The 20,369-nt window shown below is 42.2% G+C and overlaps 1 long non-coding RNA gene across 1 annotated transcript in view; it reads right to left on the reverse strand.

Annotated features, from left to right (window-relative positions):
- Positions 1 to 20,369, reverse strand: part of LOC139101221 (uncharacterized) — a 198,938-nt gene that overhangs the window by 104,705 nt on the left and 73,864 nt on the right. The gene's annotated exons all lie outside the window — the stretch shown is intronic.

Consider the following 20,369-nt stretch of genomic DNA (forward strand, 5'->3'; position numbering starts at 1 on the left):
AATAAAATGTGACATAGTAGCGGCCGGTTGATCGCGTTCGCCCAACGGACACCGCATAGGATCGACAGGGCAACTTCTCCCTGATCGATGATGATGTACGACACGAAGAGTAGCGAAAGCAAGGGAGAACGGGTCCGCGGTATACGAAACGGCCGTATCGAGATATCGAAGCCCAAGCTCCGCCCGTTCCGCAGGAGCCCAGGGTCCACCAATGAAGATCTGAACTCACCGGCCAGCACGCGACCAGTTGGGCTAAGGGCAAACGTAAAACTCACCGATCGGCAAGATAACTGGTGTTTAACACGCGAGCCGAACCGCCATTAAGCCCGGCCCACCGTGCGATTTCCGCGCGCTCGCTCCGCCGTCTCGCTGCGATTGATTTACGGCCCCGCACCGGCTCTTCTTCCCCGCGAAAAGAGACAAAGAAGAAAGAAGAAGCCCGAAGGGGGAAAAGAAAGAGTGGAAGAGTCCAGGGGACACACGCACACGCGTGCGTGGCCCGTCCGCTCACGGGGAAAAGAAAGGTGCTCGGGCGCGCTATTCGTGTACCGCCGGAGTTCGTTGCACCGAACTGCAGCCCACGTGAAGGCCTCGGCCTTTGGACGACAGCTCAACGGTTTGCCGAATATTCGACAGTTCCCGCAGCGCACTAGCACCTACAGGAGTCCACCCCCCCCCCGCTTCCCGCCGCGAGTAGAACTTTAAACATTCCAGACAGATATCTCGGCGCGCCTCGTTAATATAAACCCGTGAGAACATTTATTACGCCCGAGTGATTTTCAGCCGCGCGCCCGTTCATTACAAGTACACGTCAATTGTTACATCAGTAACCGCTACGATCATTTGCGTATATCCACCGAGTGCCCATTGTTCCAACTAGCCCCCTTGGTCAGCCATGTATCAGCGGTGTCTGCACGGATATGCCCAATGACCATTATTATATCCCTTTAGTAACCCCAGGGATTTCAAGAGAATGTCTTTGACCCGATCTAACTAGAAAAACGACTCTTCAGTGGTTGAATTATTAAAAGAATTGATTATTTTAAGACGAGCTTAACGTTGCAGCGGACGATGAACGTCTCGTAAAAAAATTAAAATTTGAGAAATAAAGAAACAACGGATATTTCTCCTCAAACCTGTAATATTTTCTCTATCGAATCGAGACAAATCGCAAAAAAAAAAAAAATCGTAAAGAATCGACTTATTAATCGCGTCACACAGAATTTCAGGGGGAAAGCCGCCGTGCATATTCATAACGCTAATTTCGCGTTTATCTCGGAGAACATTATCGCGATAGCAGTTCTTTGCGAGTACTCGACGAGTTTTATTTTGGCGAAAGTCGATGGATAAGTGTTAGCCGCGTATCTACAAAGCGATGGTTAAAATTCAGCCGCGGCTCGAAGCCGCCCCCTCATAAAGGAAGCGTCGGTTCATAAATTGCCTCCCTTGCCCCGCGCGTCCACCTCTCTCCTTACCACCTCGGCCGCGACGCAACGATCTCAATTTTGAGGGTGCCAGGCAGGAAACTACCACCCTCGACAAAACTTGGTGAATTCATTATAGGACGAACAAAGGCAACACCGAGGTGCCTCGGGCGACGTGCTCGCGCGCGGCGCGGCAGGATGATGTGGCGTAGGGCCCCGATGTGGCAAGAGCCAATCGGAACCCTTCGCAACACAGAGAACCCTACTTCGTGATGCTGCGCCGCTAATAAGTGACAATTGCCTGCCATTAAAAGTGTCGGTCATTGCCAGGCGGGAATGGATGCCGGTGCTTTTCCCGAATATAATGGAGATTGTACACAGCGGAGAAATGAAACCGAAAAGCGTAGGGAGGGAATAAGTTAAGATATATACAATGCAGCTGCAAAAGTTGACAAGTTTCCTCAATAAACCTCAACCGCATAATTTTCATTATTACACGGGGAGTGCCTTTAGAAAGAGACATCGCGTGTCATCCTCGGAATACATTTTTCTCTACAGATTTAGAGTCCAAATATTTTACGAAAAAAATAAAAAAATAAAAAAAAAAAGAAAAAGAAAGAAAGAAAGAAGGAAAAAATGTATGTATATAGTGTAAGAATTTTTTTTTTTAATTAAACAAGCCAAATAGAAAACTTGAAATAAAATGATTCTTAAAATAAAATAATTAAAATGAAAAGTGGGTACGTTTCTTGCTTTTAAATTATAACAACCATGTTACAGGGTAATTATATTATAAATTGGAGGATCTGGGAAGTCCGCGCACAGTAGTAGCGACAAGTGTCGATAAGGGTACTTATGTTTCGTTAAACTCGACGAAACATCTGAGCATTATTTTATGCCAGATTTTCGACCGGATTTCATTCCGTTCCTCGATTTGTGGAATTTGATTCTGCGGAAGGTATGCGCACGAAATTGGCATAATCGTGTTTGTTTCGCATTACCTATCCTCGCGGGCGAGCAACGCCGGTTGCAGGAATGCGGTCCGATTATTCGGAGGAAGCCGAAGGATCTGTCCCAAGATCTTGGCAACGATCGAGATGTCAGAATCGCCGATAACGTTGCTTGAAAAACCCGTCATGAATTCTTCATGTTTATCCCTGGCGCCGAAAAACTCCGCGACAAATCCGAAAACCTTTACTCTAACTGACGAAAAGTTTATAACGCGGATATTTATCGAGATTCACGTCTGATATATTTAATTAGAATTCATAAAATTGACAAATAAAGTTAATCGAATCTCACATTCTCGTCAAAAAATCATTAATTTTAATTTTGTTAAAAAATTAAAAAAAAAAGAAATTATTAATTAGCAAGGAAATAGATTGTTTAATCGTTGTTTTACGCGGAGCTTCCTGTTTACATGTCTCTTCAGCGTTCTAATGTATCAAATTACATCGGAAGCCTCTTTAAAACTTTGTGGTGGAACGTTTTTTTTTTTCTACGTAAAATGATAATAGCCGGCGAGGGAGAGCATCGGACGTCGTTACTGAGAAAGAAAAAATAAAAAAAAAAGCTGACTTTTCACACCCGTAAGACAAGACCTCGTCGCGCGCCGACAGGTGTGTAAAATCATTTAAATCGCCGGATCAAATTCGGTCGTTCCTCTTTTATAATCGAGTCGAAATACATACGAGAGCGAACAGGTGTTACAAGAGAAAGGCGAGAAACTTACACGTTTCTGTATCTCTGGGGCACAAAAAAAAAAAAATAATTAACTTCAAGAATATCACTTTAAATTATTAATTGAATAATTTGCATATATATTGAATATATGTACGTATCTTCTACAACTACATTGTTTCAGCCGAGTGAACAAGTCCCAATAAAATAATTGCGTTTATTATTTATTAAGTGAAAGTTTCAGCTCGGTATCGTTAACGAATACGTTCGCAGAGGCGCGTGTGGAAATATATTCGCGCAAGAGACGATCGTCAAATCCTTTACCGTCGATTTAAATTCTCGTGGCTCGCATCGCTTCGAATTTTCGCACTGCGAGGTGTTAGACTTCCAAAATATCCGAAGGGGGTACGAGAAACTTGGGAACCGCTGCGCTAAAGGAAGCAAATCGAACTTCCTTTCCCTGCGTTCCTATGTCCTGTCGAACACGCCTACCGTCTGATCTTCGCAACGCCGCGGGTTCGAGTGGAGATCGAATTTCACGTCGAGCCGGGGCCCCCGCGAAAAGGTCTCACGAAGTAGGCCATCTTTTTTATCGCGCATCTCTTCAACGCCCGCCGTAGATCGCAGCTGCGGTCGTTGCGACGACCCATCGGCTGACCTCACCGACAGGCCATTTCTATTCTTACCTCACCTTTGAGACGGAAAAATAAAAAAAAAAAAAGAAGCGCGAGGAAGGGTGGTGGAGTTCACTCTTTTCGTAATGGGGCTTTTTAGCACTTCGTTTATCTTCCGTCTGGACCCTACAGATGCACATTCTACGCTATTCCGCACATTCTACACCTTCGTTCCTTTTTCTTTTTCTTTTTTTTTTTTTGCCCCTCTTCGAAAGCTGCCTCTCTTATCTCACTTCAATTGTAGAAAGCGTAAGAAAGTGAGTGCCGGTGAAAAAGATAAACTTAATTATTTCGTAAGTGGTTTTATCGCGATAATTCATTTCATACGTTCCGGTTATAGAACTTTTAATTCCCTTATCATCGTATTAATTTCATGAAATTATAATGTAATTAGTGCTAAATGTAATAAAAATTTAAACTAACATTTCTAGTCATAATACATAAGTATATCCACGTTCATGCTTTCTTGTCAAATAAAGTATTACTTTCCAGCTGAAGCGAATTTCTCTAAGCGAATATTTATTAACGGTTTACGATTACGCGGACGTACTCGTCGCGAGAAGTGCTTTAACGAAATTATTTTTCGGCTAACGTGGCGTTAAAAAGTGGAAAACACAGGAGCACTCGACGCTTTCTCCGTACAGTACCTCCTGCCCCACGTCTTCGTCTAGACTGTTTAACGAAATTTATTCTTGCGAGGGAGAGGCAACACTCGAGAGAAACGCACGTGACTCGAGGATCCCGCACGGAACAACCGCCTGCGGAATCCTCGTGGAATCCACACGAGCGAATTTCCTATTTTCGCGGATGCTACCGGGGGCGCAGTTCCTCCAACCCGGCGTTTACCGTCGGCCAAAGCCACACGGAGGGAACCGTACGCATACTTGCACAGCTACTTAGGCAGACATTACATTGTCGGCGTGCCGGGTTCCATAAGGTTGGCAGATTATTGATGAAGCCGCGGCCGCGCGAAGCACCACCGCGCATCCTGCTCACGAGGATACAGTTATGATTGCTCCAAGCAACGACGGGGTATTATTAACGTGAGAAAATGTGGCTACTTTCTTTCCTCCGTTCTCTCTTCCTTCCCCCTCCCCTCCTCCCCCCGCCCCGCGTCACGATTGGCGGCGCGAAGCTCGTAATGGCAATTTCGCACGTGGCACCGCTAGATAATCGGAAGACCAGACTCGGAATAACTCATTTCACGAAAGTACGAAAGAAGAAATAAAATTCATCGCGCATCTCGAACGGTATCTTTAAGGATGACGGGCCCTGATTCGTTCTGCTTTTTTTTACCTTTTTTTTCTTTTATTTTTTAACTTACGACGCTTAAGCGCGCGTTTGTATCATGCGCGCTGGAAAATTCGTGCAGCAAACGAATGAATATTTGGTTTTTATTATCCCCTGAACGCACGCGCCCGTACACTTTGAAGTCCCTTCATTACGTGATTAATAATCGTTAGTTGCAAACGGTAGATTACATTTGAAGCAAATTGCATAGTACATTGGATACAAATAGGCTCGGTGCGTTATCGTCGATATGTGGTATCATTAATAAGAGTTGCCACAACGAGGTTCAATACTATCATATCATTATAAGCTATCGTTAATAACATCCCGTAATCGGCAAATGAATCTGCTGAAAGCAATCTACGGGGAAAAACTGTGGCGGGGCGCATTGTACGAGGACCGCCTTCTGCGATTCGCGTGTCCAATCGCGTAATAAAATTAATTTCCGGTCAGGTGGTTGACGCGACGCGTTCATTTATTTCCGGCCCGGAGTATCAGCGACGACAAACGCGGGACTCCGCCGATGAACCAGAGAGAAGGGACAAGAGGAGAGCCGCATTCCATCGTGTCGAGATTTATTTGTCGAATAAATGTTGAAGAGGTATTTTTAATGGTCGACAATAGTGGCCCGATAGTGATCTGAGAAACGTATTATCGCTGGACGTCGTATATAATCCCGGAGGCATCGACGTGGCCAACAAAACGGACACGCATCTGCCGCCCTTTTTCCCCACCCGCTTCTCTTTCTCTCTCTTTCTTTCTCACCTCGACAAGGTCTCACCTTCCCTCACCGATAACTTTTTTTTTTTCTCTCTTTCTCTCTCTCCCTCTGTCTTCCTTTCTCCCTCGTTTCTCTTTCTAACCAGCCGACTTTGATTCTCGATGCTTATCCGAATTGGATGCACCGGGGAACTTTTTATTTAGATGTATCATCGAAAATAAGCGGTTTGATGCTCCGTCGGACGACGTTCCTTCTCCCGATTTCGTAATCGAGACCAACGCGATCGCGATACCGCGGTTCTCGCAAATTTCAGGCTAAATTATAATCGCGATGAATCAATATTTCCGGACTAAAAAAATTGCGGGGAAATTATTCAGGCGTCTTGCGTATTTTATATGTCCAAGCGCGAGACGAGACGCAATTTAACCCTGCGCCACTCTGCATGATCATTGAAAGGCATTCGGATGCGTGCAAACGAGTAAAAATAAAGCGTGAAATAACTTTATCCATTTCTGTGGAAACACTTTTCACGATTCGCTTTCCTTTCACTTCGAAAGGCTCATTCGAAATGATCATCCAGAGTGAATCGTGTAAATTTGCGTTAAGAGAGAATCTTTCAAGCTTTTCCCGTACCCGCGATCTTTACTTGTTCTCGCTTACTCGATCTACGTTTATTCTCTCTTCACCTTTTTATCCTCTCTCTCAGTTTTCTCCATCTCTTTTCTTTCCTCGTACTTCCTCCCGCGTTTTCTCCTTGTCTCATTCTTTCCGCTGCCTCATGAGTAACGGCAACGCGCGTCGCCAAGTAAAGCCTTTGAAGTCGACTTCTTTTGTAAATCGACGTTATTATTGTAATCGAATACTTGCCTCCCAGAGGAGTATATCCTTTCGGTTCGCGAACTTACCACGCGAGGATTAAATCGGATTTAACGCTGAGCGGAATCAGTAGCCGAACGAAATTTCACGCAATTTGTACTTAATTTCCACTTCAACGAATAAGACGTTGAATAAGAAAAGTTCTCAAAAAAAAAAAACAAAAAAAAATCTTGTAATTAATAGAGAGGGAAAAAGGTAAAAACGGAACGTATTCACGAGCTTTAACTGTGCGGTCGGAAGCGGTTTATATCTTGCGAAACACACGCGCTTCTAGCTATGGTAAACAAACGCAAATAACGATATCGATTATCTGACGCACAGGAGGTTCATAAAAATGTGCAAACTAGCGGTGGCGCTTTGCGCTCGCGTTAATTCCCGCGGATTTTAGTTTGCGGGAGTTTTAAGCTTAATTAAGAGATAATTAAGCGCGCGATATTAAAGGTTTCCCCGTCACTCGGAACGGACTGATCGAATGATACAATACACGACAGCAGATAATTAAAATGTCGCGTCGAAGACTTCTGTTACAAAAAGGCCTGGATGTTGCATACTGATTTTTAATTAAAAAAAAAAAATAAAAAAAATATTCATAAATTGGCGGTCTCGTGCCGAAAGAAAAGTAATATAAATATTTAAAGTAAAGAAGTATAAATAAAATCGAAATAACGTACACGTAATACACGTTAAATAAATTTAATGATATAACGATCGTGAAAAGACAAGTTTGTCGGCGCAAAAAACAGCTCGGGCCTACATTCAACTGGCGAAGAAATAATTAAATAAAAAAATGGTTACCAGAAAAATTAATTCACATGTTAATTTGCGATTAAAGCGCCAGATTTTTATCGCGCATTACATTTCTTAACATTCGAAGACAGATACGCGAGAGAATGAAAAGATCCAGCAAACAGATTTTTCGGCAAATTTGTTTATCTCGCGATATCAAAACTTCCACGTGCGTTCAATTAATTTAATCGTTATCCCTGGTTTCCGTTTTAACGCGCGTATAATCCGCGACACCACTACCTTTCTGCCTTTCTCTCTACCTTCTTCCTCTTCTCGCCACGCAGACCGGAACTGAGCTTACAAGCGCATTAGCGTGCATACAACGCGCGCGTCTTGCTCGAAAGTTAGAAATATCCGTTTTCCCGGCGAGCGGAGAGCGAACCTAGACGCAGTTATGGGATAGCGTCGCACAGAAGCTACGTTTAATTGGACGACTTCCAGGCGCCGCCGGGATATTAGGGACGGCAAGATCCCGGGCGCGGAGAAGAGTCGACTCTCGTCAGGGGTCTGCGTATCGACTAATGTCGCTTTAACATTGCACCGAATTATCAGTTTGCCGCGCCAGACCGACCGGATTAATTAAGCTAATTATTGTTTGCGCTCGGGTGCGCGCAACCGAGCCCGTTTCGCACGGCTGCAAACGCGCTGCGAAGGCGTACGCCCCAAGATCCGCGATTATCGCATGGATGGACGGCTCTCGCGCGCGACGAACACCAACAAGATATATTGCGCCTGCGAATTTCCGGGCCAGAACTGTTGACGCTCGAGAAACCGAAACTCTCGATAAATTGGATTTATCTTCGCGAGTTTCCTTCAAATATTTTCATACTTAAAAAACAAAAAAAAAAAAAGGGAAAAAGAAAAAGAAGAAGAAAAAAAAATTCTCGCACTGAGTAATATTTATGAACGTTCTGCGAAAGTCGGGTGGGGTTTCACTTTCGCGTTTTATGGCCGGCTGAAAACCTTTCGACGGGCGTTTCCGTAACTTCTCTATCTGTAACGCTTGGTGGCTTTCGTACGGCTGTTGAATTCCTAATCGTGCGGCTCAACAACATTACGCGACTAATTGTATATTGATCGTACACATCGATGTGTCGCCTAGATAATTACATAATCAGCTTGCATACATCTAGGCCGTTTAGCGCGCTAAGCAGATCGACGGATGCATCTCGCGATGGCCATCGTCGTTCCTCGTCCGCAAGTTTGGCTCGCGCGCATTGTGCGTTCGCCCGCATTACCGCGACAATCTCGTTATTCGCCATTCGCGTAACCTGACCGTTCCCCGGCATTTCAGAATTACGAAAGAACCGATGAGACCCGCGTTAATTTCCCGGACATATTATTTCGACAAACATTCCGCGGCGCGCTTTAGTCAACGCGCCGCGGCGTCGGTTTATTTTTGCACAGAGCGTAATGAATTCCGGTTCGACGATTTTGCCGTTTTATACGCTATATTTACCGAGGTAAAACATTTAATCGCGAAGAATTAACTTACCGCGCGGAATTAAATTATTCCGGCACGCCTGGGTTTTTAAATCCGCCCAACTGCGCTCGTTTTACCACGATGATTTGCGCGCGTCTTTTTGGTCTTTTTACACCAAAAAAATTACTCACGTATCAATATTTGCCGCGCATTCGAAGAAGCTTTAAAATTATATGTAATAATCGACAGAAAAGTTCTAACGAGAGATGAGATAATTATAATAATAAAAATTATTATAAAATATATTAACGAGAATTCTCTTTTATTTCTTTCATTTTTTACAAACGCGTTGTTTATAGGGTGTTGTGCTTCTAATTGATTTTTCTAATATAAACTAGCACTCTCTTAAAGCACGATATATCTACTAGGTAGCACGAAATCAATGTTTATGAGCACGGGCGACGATTCGACCGTCGAAAGAGAATGCCGATTAATCTTGTCGCCGCTCTTAGCTTCTCTTCCACTCCGCGCATAATCCACGACACCGCTTCGAGATCCATGGGGAAACCGTAGATCCTGTCCCTTGCCGCTGCGCCCGCCGTATTCCCGTTTCTCTCACCTTGTTCGAAACAAGGCGGACTTACACGCGTATTTATGTATAGCCTGTCTTACACCCGAAAGAGCCTGACGTACAAATTTCTGGCCCTTCCGAGCGAAAGCATCAGCGGGAGATAAATTCCCTCTCAAGAATTGAAAGGCGCGAAACAAGAATCCACTCGTCGCCATTGTCCGTTAGCTTGTATAAAATACGTAACGTGAAACTCGCTTTAATGTGCCGCGCCATTTTATTTATTTGTCTAAAAATCGTATTTAATTAAAGCCACAAATTGTATTACGGTATGATTACTTCGCCTGATGGATCGAAATAACTAATTTTGTTTACTGTGTGCGCTAGTAAATAAATTATCGGTTGCATAATTAGAGCAGAAACAAGATTGATACGGCATGTCAATATCGCTTGCAATTTCCTCGAGCGATTAAGAACGCATCACGTAGTATCTAGAAATTATCGCGGTACGACGTCGTCTCCGTACGCAGTTGCAATCTCTGGGATGTAACTGCGTGCATATATGCGTCGTGCACGGTATAGTAATCGGATCATAATGTAATCTGCGACTGGATAACGGATATATCGCTCGCTTGCGTGCTAAGGAACCGTATAATCGAGCCGATCAATATGAGAGAGAGAGAGAGGGGGAGAGAAGGGGGAGAAGATCAGCCCAGAAATCTGAAATTTCTGAAGATTACGAGATAAGATCCAACAACCGACGAAGACTACAAAGATTTCAAAAATTAATGAATGCCCAAATACAATCATTTACATAGTTCTGCAGGTAGTTTTTTTTTTTCTTTTACACAGATGCCAGAAATTCCAAGAATAATTCAAAGGTTTCGATTAAAAAAAGAATTAAAGTGGTATCGAAATCACTCTTCAAATTTTTTTAACAGTTTTTATCTAATTCTTAAATTCTTGCTAGAGACTCAAAGGACTTAAAGTATTTAAGTTTATGAAAAAAAAAAAAATAAAAATAAAAAATACTTTATTAAGTATTAATTAAATCTGAGGTATAGCTCGTGCAGAAGTATGATAGTCAATAGATAAAGATAATAAAACGTCCAGAGAACGTGATCGGTAAAGTGATTGGACATTAAGTGCGGGTAGAGAGGCACAAATTTCAAAATTTATTGCGTTAAATCATTCCGTGCGTAATTATAGTTTGTAATGTGTAACAACGCGAGCGCGCCGTGCTCGGTATAGTAATCGGGTCATAATGCAATCCGCGCCCGATGGATACCAGCCGATGACCGCTCACGTACTCTGGAATCGTGTAACTTTATTGGAAGACGACGAGGGACTTCCGTCTGGTTATCTCTTCGAGCCGACGTGGCCGTCGACGGATCCAGAAGGGATGCGAACAGGGTGCAAGGGGTTGGCTCTAATAGCCCTTAAGTTGGATGAAGTTGGCCATTGTACGAGCCGTCTGGGCGTACGTGATCAGTTTTACCCTTGGATAATCGCACGACCGGAGACTCGATCTCCCTATCGTCGTCCTCCGCAGTAAAGAACTGCGGAGGATGCGATATTAGTAGAACTTGGCCGTAAAAAAAAAAGAAGAGAAAAAAAAAACGCAAAACGCTTGGAATTCTCTAGTCAGCAAATCTCTCGCAATTGTAAAGTAACAAAAGTATGCAAATTTAATATAAGTAATACAAAAATAAAAAGCCTGAGTTGCATATTCAAAATGTGAACGATCGATGAAAAGGTTCTCTCGATAGCTAGCTTGTTGCAAAAAACGACGCATCGAGCACCGTGGACGTTATAAATTGTATCTGGGTTACCCCCGCAGGAAAAATAGAATGACGTTTTAACATGTGCCCTTCGCGCAAATAATCCGTAAAGGAACGAACCCATCGTTCTGTCACTCAACGTGCGCCTCAGCGCCTGAAGATCCAATCCGTAGCGGTAATCCGCGCGCGCTACCTACAAATTACTCAAATAGCGACTCGACAACGACACAACGGCGTACGTGCCGCTGACTCAACAGCACAATCATCATCGCGTGATCGCCGATCTCCGGGGGCGACGCGATTACACGGGTTTTACAATAGCGGAAGTCGCGGAGGTGCGAAGGGCGCGAAGAACGGAACCCGGTGGGAGGCAGTAAGTTACGCGAAGAAGCATGCGTTAATGATTTCGGCAGGTTTGTACACACCGGCGACGCACAATGTAAGGACCGCGTTCACAAAGGAACGTTAAATTCACCGGCGACGATGACCCCGGGTGCCAGTCATTGTCGATAATGACCGTTTCTCCTCTCACACCCTTCGCCGTCCCCGTCTCTCTTCCTTCTACCGACCTCGCGCCATCGCCGTTCCACTTCCTCGTCTATCTTTCCATATCTATTCATCTTTTTATGTAGTTGCACGCCACATTCTTTCGTCACGAATATTACATATTTCAGTGAAATTACCTTATCAAAATTCCTACTTGACGTACAAATGCTCATTAATATGCACGATGACATTTTGGTTTTCGTACGAGCTGTCTTACTATTTATCGATCTCCGCGCTTACTCTAGCTATTTCTTTTTTTCTTTTTCTTTTTCTTTTTTCCCTACGCGGTAACAGCTCTTTGCCGCTGCTCATATGCTTCAAATACTTGTCAAGACAAACGCTGCTCTGTCTTTCTTCCTTCTAGCTCTTTTTTTTTCTTTCCTTTCTTTCTTTCTTTTCTTCCCTTCCGCTGCGCATTCTTTTTCCGCGAGAGCGCACATACACGCGAGCGCGCGCCTTAATGACGCATACTAACCCGCACGCGTCTCTTAATAACCATCGTCATTAGTGCATGCGGAACCAACGTGCCGTTGCCGCCGCGAGGAAGCGAAATTTTTGGGCGCGGCAACGGTTCGACAATTCCACCGTCATTTTCGGTTCACTTATGTGGGTACGTCATTAAGGCATCTTTTATGAACGCATCATACTGCCTAACGCGACAATCACAATAATATATGCCGACGATGAATAGTACCAATTGGACTGATTTTCGCATTCGGTATTTGATTAATTACATGTGGAGAACCAAAAAAACACCTACGTCTACTTTTTACTTTCTACCGCTCCAAATTAAAAAAAAAAAGAAACCCACGACAATTAAAAATAAAAGAAAAAGCTTCTTTCATCACCGCTTATTGAATTTAAATCTATGATATAAAATTTTATGTAATTTATAATTATTAAGAGAATAAAAAAAGAAAAAATTGAAATTAAAGGCATAATGAGATTTCATTATCTTTTTGCGATCTTGCTTAGTCTTTGAGAAGTCATTTCTCATTCTTGATTACCTGTCGTTAAAAAAAAAACTACGGTTTATATGTTTTTAGAGAAAAGATGATTCTAAATTGATCAAGCTAGAAAACAAATAAAAACATGCCTCGTAATGAACGTAGATTTGAAATAGAAAACGGTACCTATCTAATCTCAGTAAACTCCTGTAATGATGAGTTACAAAATAGTCTATTTAAAAATATTACTCTATTACTCTACAATATCTTTTTTTTTTCTTTTTTTGGGAGCATCATGGGTGGTACGAGTTGACTACATTTAAATGCCAGTTTCGCAAGAGACTAATTTCTAACGTCGTTACAGGATATTAATCATCATCGTACCTTTCCAACTAGCCTCTTTAAAGTTCGACGCAGCCGACGTTACATCATTATGTTACGTCATCGCTAAGTAACTCGAAAAGACCGAAGAATCGCGGTAGGACTCGACTAACGGCTGCTGTCCGATTGACGTAATTACGAATACGATAACACTCTTGTCAAATAATTTCGCATTTACTATTCACTAATCAAACCTACACTTAACGTTTCAATTTACTTCTTTTTTTTAAATATTTATCTAACGATCTTACAGTCACAGATTTTTAATAATTAAATAAAAATATATAATTAAGTTGATCTTATTCGTTTGTTGTCTACAGATTGGGTTGCAACAAAAATTAATAATGTCGAAGCAGATACATATGCATAGATTTTTCTTTTCTGTAATTGTGAGAGAAGCCGTTATGTGACAGTAATACTATCTCATGATTCATATTCTGCAATGAGAACGAAGCACGTACGACAGATAATACAATTCTTGCTAAGCTAATATTGTGCATGACGTCGTTTGTACTCACATGTCTATCCCAGATATATAGGCGTACGTTGTACCATAATGTAAAATAAATAATTGATTTTATCTCGTAAAACTTTCGTCAAAAGACACGTAAAAAACATTATATTAATCAAGCATTGTTACGAATCCAACTGATCAAAACTGGGGAGAAGGGGGGAAATAAATTCTTTATCATTTTGTAAAAAAAAAAAATAAAATAAAATAAAAAAAAATATATATCATAAATTCGCGAAACGTTTTTCGCTGCTAATTTACCGTAATTAATAATGAGGATGTAGACAAAGCGAATGTAACGTCAGATAAATGTTGCGAGTCCGAAGATATTTTATCTAGTAGAGTCTGGAAAAGGTCCCGCGGCGCCGGAAAAATATAGCCGAATTAATCATACATTGCAGGAAATTTCGGAAGCGGGCGATTATTCATCGTCGACCGAAATATTATTTGCCGCATTGTTTCTTTGAATTATGCCTCGGCCTCGACGGATTTTAAATATGGTGGGCGCGCCTGCGGCCATAAAAGAGTGCAGTCATACCCGCCCCGCGACTTTATTTCGCGATTCTCGCGAGGAACGAAATGCCTGTTCCCGGTAACTTCGCCAACACGGCGAATAATAGGATCTACGATCCGCCACATAAATCTTCTTAAGATCGGGGACTGTGTGTCACATAAAGTACATGTTTTACGCGCGAGAAAGATACGCTACGCGGGGAAGAGACCCGTGTATGTGTGCGCCAGGAATGTAGCCGAGGTTCGAGATAAGAATGTGTCATAAAAGATAACATTAGAAAGGTAATATTTGTTTAAGCGACAGGCGGATTTACACGGCGGATCAATATAAGATTTAAGCTTTAAGAAATGTGAGGTATAGATGCGGCATAATCACGATTTAGCCTTTCGATCGATTAATAAAATTTCCTCCTCAAGTGTCTTATTATTGGAATTAATTAAGAGTCTTTGGGCAAAAATAAGATTCCTCGAATACTGAAAGAAGACACGAGTCTGCGGAGGCACTAATCAGAGAAAGTTTTACACGCGAGATGAAAGATTATTCATATTAATAAAGTGAAAGAGCAAGTAAATGAAATTTTAACAAAATTATGTACGTGAAATTTTTTTGCGGGATATAATTATATCTGCGAAAGGTATAAAATACATAATTTCATCGCGAGACGACAATTTCGGGTCGCATCTTCTTCACACTCTTTTAAAATATCACATTTTCGTAATACAATTACGCTTAATGAATTAATGCTTGAAAAGTTTGACTATTATAAATAAGCTTTCTAAAATAAGATTAATTGTACTCCTGTATCTAAAAGTCTTAATTAGTGCTCTTTTTACTTCCGCCCGGGCTATTTTTGAGGTATTGGATTTTGTCGTAACTTTATTATTAACGCAATAACATAAAGCATGCCTCCTTCCTGTTGCGCAAATTTCAAAATAAATCTCTCGGGGCAAAACGCGGGGCAAAACGCGGTTTTCTTTTTTTTTTTAACTAAAAAATTTTTATTTTTTATCCGTTTAGGCCGACCGTTCAGCGGATGTCCCCAGCGCGAAAGTTTCAGGGTCCTCGGGCCAATCGGGCCCTGACAGATTACCGATGGCCGGATAAACGCGGAATACGGAGCGCGGGTTCGCTCCACCCGCGTCCCCCAGGCGAGCAGCCGCGAATAACGGTGACTAATGAAAACATGCGTTCCCTCATCTCCTAGACGCGGGCGCGATAAGTTCCTGCGTGATTCATTGCGCCATTACATAGCGCGGCCGACGGCTCAATACGCGTTCATTGTGATATCGGCAATTTATTGCGCGGGCGGGGCGGCCGCCGCCGACGCGGCAGTCTTGAGCACGATCGAAACTTTTACCGCGGCGCTAAAGTTTTGTCACTGAAAGTTCGCCGCGAGGCCTACCTGGCGGGATAAACAACTTTACGCTCTCAGCTCAGACTGCCGATATATCCACTAATTAATTAAAGTACTTAAAGGCGTCGAAATTCTATCGCAGTTGGGACAAACAGTTGTGCATCTCTGTTTGACTTAAATACTGTACGGTCGATTGATAAAAATGCACAGTTTCTTGAACGGATTAACCCGTCGAAAAATATTATGAGCTTGTTACTGCGAGATATTTAATTTTATCTTGATACCGAACTTAATACAGGTGCATGTCGTAACGACGTTTTGTTAAATATGGAAATCTGATTTGTTAAATATATAAGAGATGTTTTGCCGCGAATATTCGTTTCTCGATATTTATCTTCGAAATGTTAATTTAATTCTTTAAGTACGTTCTATCATGAAATTATAAAAGACTCGAGTGAGCCAATAATTCTCCTTTTCTAGTAATTTGATAAACTTCAAGCGCAGGCTTTCTTTATCGGACAGATATCGCGAGTAAATAGAAAATCGCATATCCGTAAATACTATAAATATATCAGAAACTTATTTTCTTAAACGATAATTAAGCATTCGATATTGTTTAATCAAAAATATTTCGGCTACGAAATTTCCTTTAAAGATAATCATTAAATCATCGTTAAATTGGTTTATAAGAAATAGTTGTAAAGTTAAAATATTCATAAAATTCGTTGTACACTTTCGTAATCGTGAATATGTGCTTAATTTATTAGAAAGCCATTTATCGAAGCAAACAGCTAATTTCAATGCTCGATGAGAACTACGTTTGCTTATTATAGAGTGGAAAATGTCAGTTGTTTAACCACCCAGCAAAAGATTTTTATTTATATTTAATTGCCTTTACGAAATATTATACACTGCCGCTGTAATGCACCCATCAAAACGAAATGTCAACGCAATCGGATTTACTTTTTATTCTTTGTTTTACAAAATTGCATTATATATAACATGCTACATTCTCTTACTGCAGTTTTTCAAACAATGATTTTTAATTTAAATGCAATCAGATTTGTGATGTTTCAATTTTATTCCGCGGTTTTTTTTTTTAAACGGAAAACTCAGGAACCGATAGCCTTACTTTACGTTTCCTTTAATAAAAAAACATCTTATTTAAAATATAAATTGTACTTTAACTTACCACCTTGAAAAAGATTAAGGTACCTATTTTGTATTCTAAAACTGAGAGTATTCTAATCGATACTTCGTTTCATGTACACGACATAACTTCGTTAAAATAACTGTGAAATCGTCGGTTTCGCAACACGCGGTGCTTCGCGTTTCGCCGTATAATTTATAAAGATCCAATTTGCGCATAATTTCGGGTAACATTCCCGCCGACCACGAGGCAGCTGATCTCGGAAGTATGTTGCATTGCATGATCTGCAAAATTTCAACGTAACGTACCGCGTTGGCCTTGCACGCGCTCTCTCTTTTCCTTCCTTTCTCCCGTCCTCTCTCTCTATCTCTTTCTCTCTCTTTCTCCCTCGCAAGGTGAAAACGTAAAAGCTTATCGCCTCATGGAAGAGATGAGGAAATGCCTATTTTCGTTAGTCACCGTTATTTTCAGCACACGAAGCGGCGGGGACGCGGCGTCGATGCATCGCGCAATGCACCGTTGGCTCGTCTGCCTGCTGGGCATGCATCGGACACGTGTGCGCCCGTGTGGGTATATTTTACATCGTTTCTATTTGCCTACCAGGAGTTTATCACTTTTAGAAATTTATCTCCCACGCGAGCTGCATAAGCCGGGAAAATATATCTTACGTACGTACCGCGCCGCGGACGCGGCAATGTCCAGCTTGATTTTCCGCTTTCGGCGGATTGAAAAGAAAAGAAATTTTAATATGGTACAAACAGCGACGTCGAACAAAGATCTCCGGGTATCCTACGGTCCCGTACAAGCGAGCTCGAGTCAACTTCGAGCAAACCGAATTTTAGTATTCGTCATTATTTATCGCATCTGTCGTAATTAAAGCTAACGGGGCTGAGAACGCGTCGGCGACGTGGGAAATCGTTGCCGCAACGTACTGTACGATTATCCCGACAACGCGTTACGAAATCACGTCGCCGTCGTTGCCGTGACACGTCCGCGGTATCTTCGATTTCGCCGCGTACGGCCGCGCCGATTGTGATACGGCGGCGAAAGGCGAGGACGGGGAGGGGGGGAGGGGTGCTGGGTGGAAGAGGAGAAAAGGCACAATGGACGCGTCCCACGCGGCCGCGATACGAGGGAATGCGTGTTTTCATTAGTCACCGTTACTTGCGACGCCCTCACTCGTTGCATCGGCCGGTACGGCGCCCATACGAGACGCACTCTCTCCGTCCGAGAGAAGTGCGGACGCGATATCCTTCGCTGATCGGCGCGAGGCCGCGTTTTCGATATCAAGGGAGCGCGGGGTTCGCGCAAACAAACGGGAATGTCGGAGAGAGAAAAAAAAAAGAAAAAGAAACAGAAAAAGAAAGATAAATAACCGGGATAGCGCGAGGCGTCATAAGCGCGCGCGAATGACCGCGGAAAGCGCCGGTGTCGCGACGCTGGACGACGATAACGCTGGAACGCAACGATCGAGGCGCATAGCGAATGCAACTTGTCCCATTCGCGATATCGCGCGCTTATCTCACTTCGACGCAATTGAGAGAAGTCGCCGGGAATGGACCGTGCGATCCTTCGCGTTACCCGGGAGTTACGTGCACGTGCAATTTAGGATCGCAATCAAATGGCCTCATTTATATGATATAATACGAACGGTTAATGGCGCGCAATGCAATCATCGTGATCCATCATTTTGCAGTCGCGCGGCTTTTAAAATAACAATTTTGCGGTTATAATAATTAAGCACTTTCGAAATTTTCCGCGATGCCGAATAATTAACATTTCGTAATTGAAGAGCTGAGCCCGACGAGATAATATTTTAGATTGTAATTACTAAATAATTATTAAATAATGGCTATAACGCATCTTCGTCGCATCGTTCGACTAGATCCGACGTTTATTATCGCTCCTCGTTGTACGTATAATTTTCCAATGAAAATTCATCCTTTAATAATAGATATTGAAAATTATTACCGATCCCACGCGTGCCCGATGAAATACACCTTCCTCGTTCGGGGGATCGACGTGCAAATCAGCGAACAATGCCACTGCCTCTAACCGCGATCATCCCGTCCGACCTTGAGGCCGCCGTCGGAATCCCGTTAGCGATCGTACTTCATTAACCGAGTAGGAAGTGTATCGCTTAGTAGGCGTGTATTATAATTTACAACGATGGGGGCCGCCGATCGGCGCCGATTAATTGCGGGATCGATACGCTCACCGATAAATGGTGGAATGCCTATGCACGCGATCATCCCTTTGATCCTTTGCGAATCTTACGCTCCTTGTTCCACGATTCTCCAAGACCGTTAGCTTTACGAGGGCTCGCGCGAACACGTGCGGGACGGAGTTTAAGCGGAATCGGATTCGACGCGTATTATTTAAAGTGCGGCGATTCCCACGCGTCACGCCTTTTCCCGATGTGCCACGAGCGAGAACCGTTATTGATAAAACAATCAGAAAATTGCCTGGCTTGTCAGAAAATTATCGGTGAAAGTCACAGGCGCGGAACACGCCACGATTTCCGTTTGAACCAATCTTTTCTCGCGAAAAAATAAAAAGAAAAAAAAAAAGAAAACTAGACCGTACCGTAACTAACGTTAGTCTCAGAGCTATGCTCTTTAGAAAAAGCAAAGAATTATCTAAAAAATAAATTTCTTTCGCCGGAATTATAATATAGAGATATATGTATATGAAATGATGCCAATATTAAGCAGGAAATTGTTAAACGAGCTACTTAAAATTTATAATTAATATTAATTTTTGCAATATTATACTTGTACAGTTTTTAAATATTGATCAGGTTATCACATAAATTAAAATATTAATATCTTGCTGCATTTTGGATTTTTGATGTTCTAATAATGAATAAACTTAAGACCTCTTCGCTCTACGACCCAAAAAATTTCTCACGATTCAACAAAAGTAATATTGTAATTACAATTTTTTTTTGTTCTTTTTTTATCGGTTTGACAATGAAATAATTTTTTACGTTTTAGAAACATTTAATATTATAATCTCTCGCTCTTGATATTTAATAACAAATTTACGATACTAAAGCCACTGCCGGGTGGTTTAAATATTAGATTACAATTATTAATTAATTCGCATTCATCAAATCTTCATCGGATTGTTTCAATGCGCGGATCGATTCTTGTTACTGTGTCCCAATTGCGCATATAATTCTCCGTGAATTTCGGCGTAAAACATACGTGTGGTGCTTGACTAGTACAGTACCTATATCGATTATCGTTTGACCAACCGAAGTACAAGGATGTCGGTTTAATGAATAACGACATACCCAGCGACACGATGTTGCAGCTCTCACGAGTCCATATACGCGCGCGTATGTAAAACCGATTTGATCGACGAACCATTGTCCATATTTGACGAGGCGAAACGAACGGCAAAGTGGCACGAATTCGGTTTTCGCATTCGCTGTTTGAGTTATATATTCGATGGAAATATCGCTAATCGCCGTCTCTCTGGCAAGCTCAATATCGATGGCGTTTGACTTTCGAAAGAAATGCCAATTAGTGCCATTCCCTTTAAACCTCCAATAAAAAGACCGCGAGCGTAAAAATTTGCTACAATCTCTGGAGGTACAAAATAATATTTATCACTTTAATCTGAGTACCTGTATTTTATATTTAAAAAAAAAAGAACGATTCTAAAAATCGGGGTAATTATACGGCGCCAAATTATTTCTATTCCGGTGTTTTTAATCAAAACATTTCTTCGTAATA

This window comes from Cardiocondyla obscurior, linkage group LG03 (genome assembly GCF_019399895.1).
Source record: "Cardiocondyla obscurior isolate alpha-2009 linkage group LG03, Cobs3.1, whole genome shotgun sequence".
NCBI lineage: Eukaryota > Metazoa > Arthropoda > Insecta > Hymenoptera > Formicidae > Cardiocondyla > Cardiocondyla obscurior.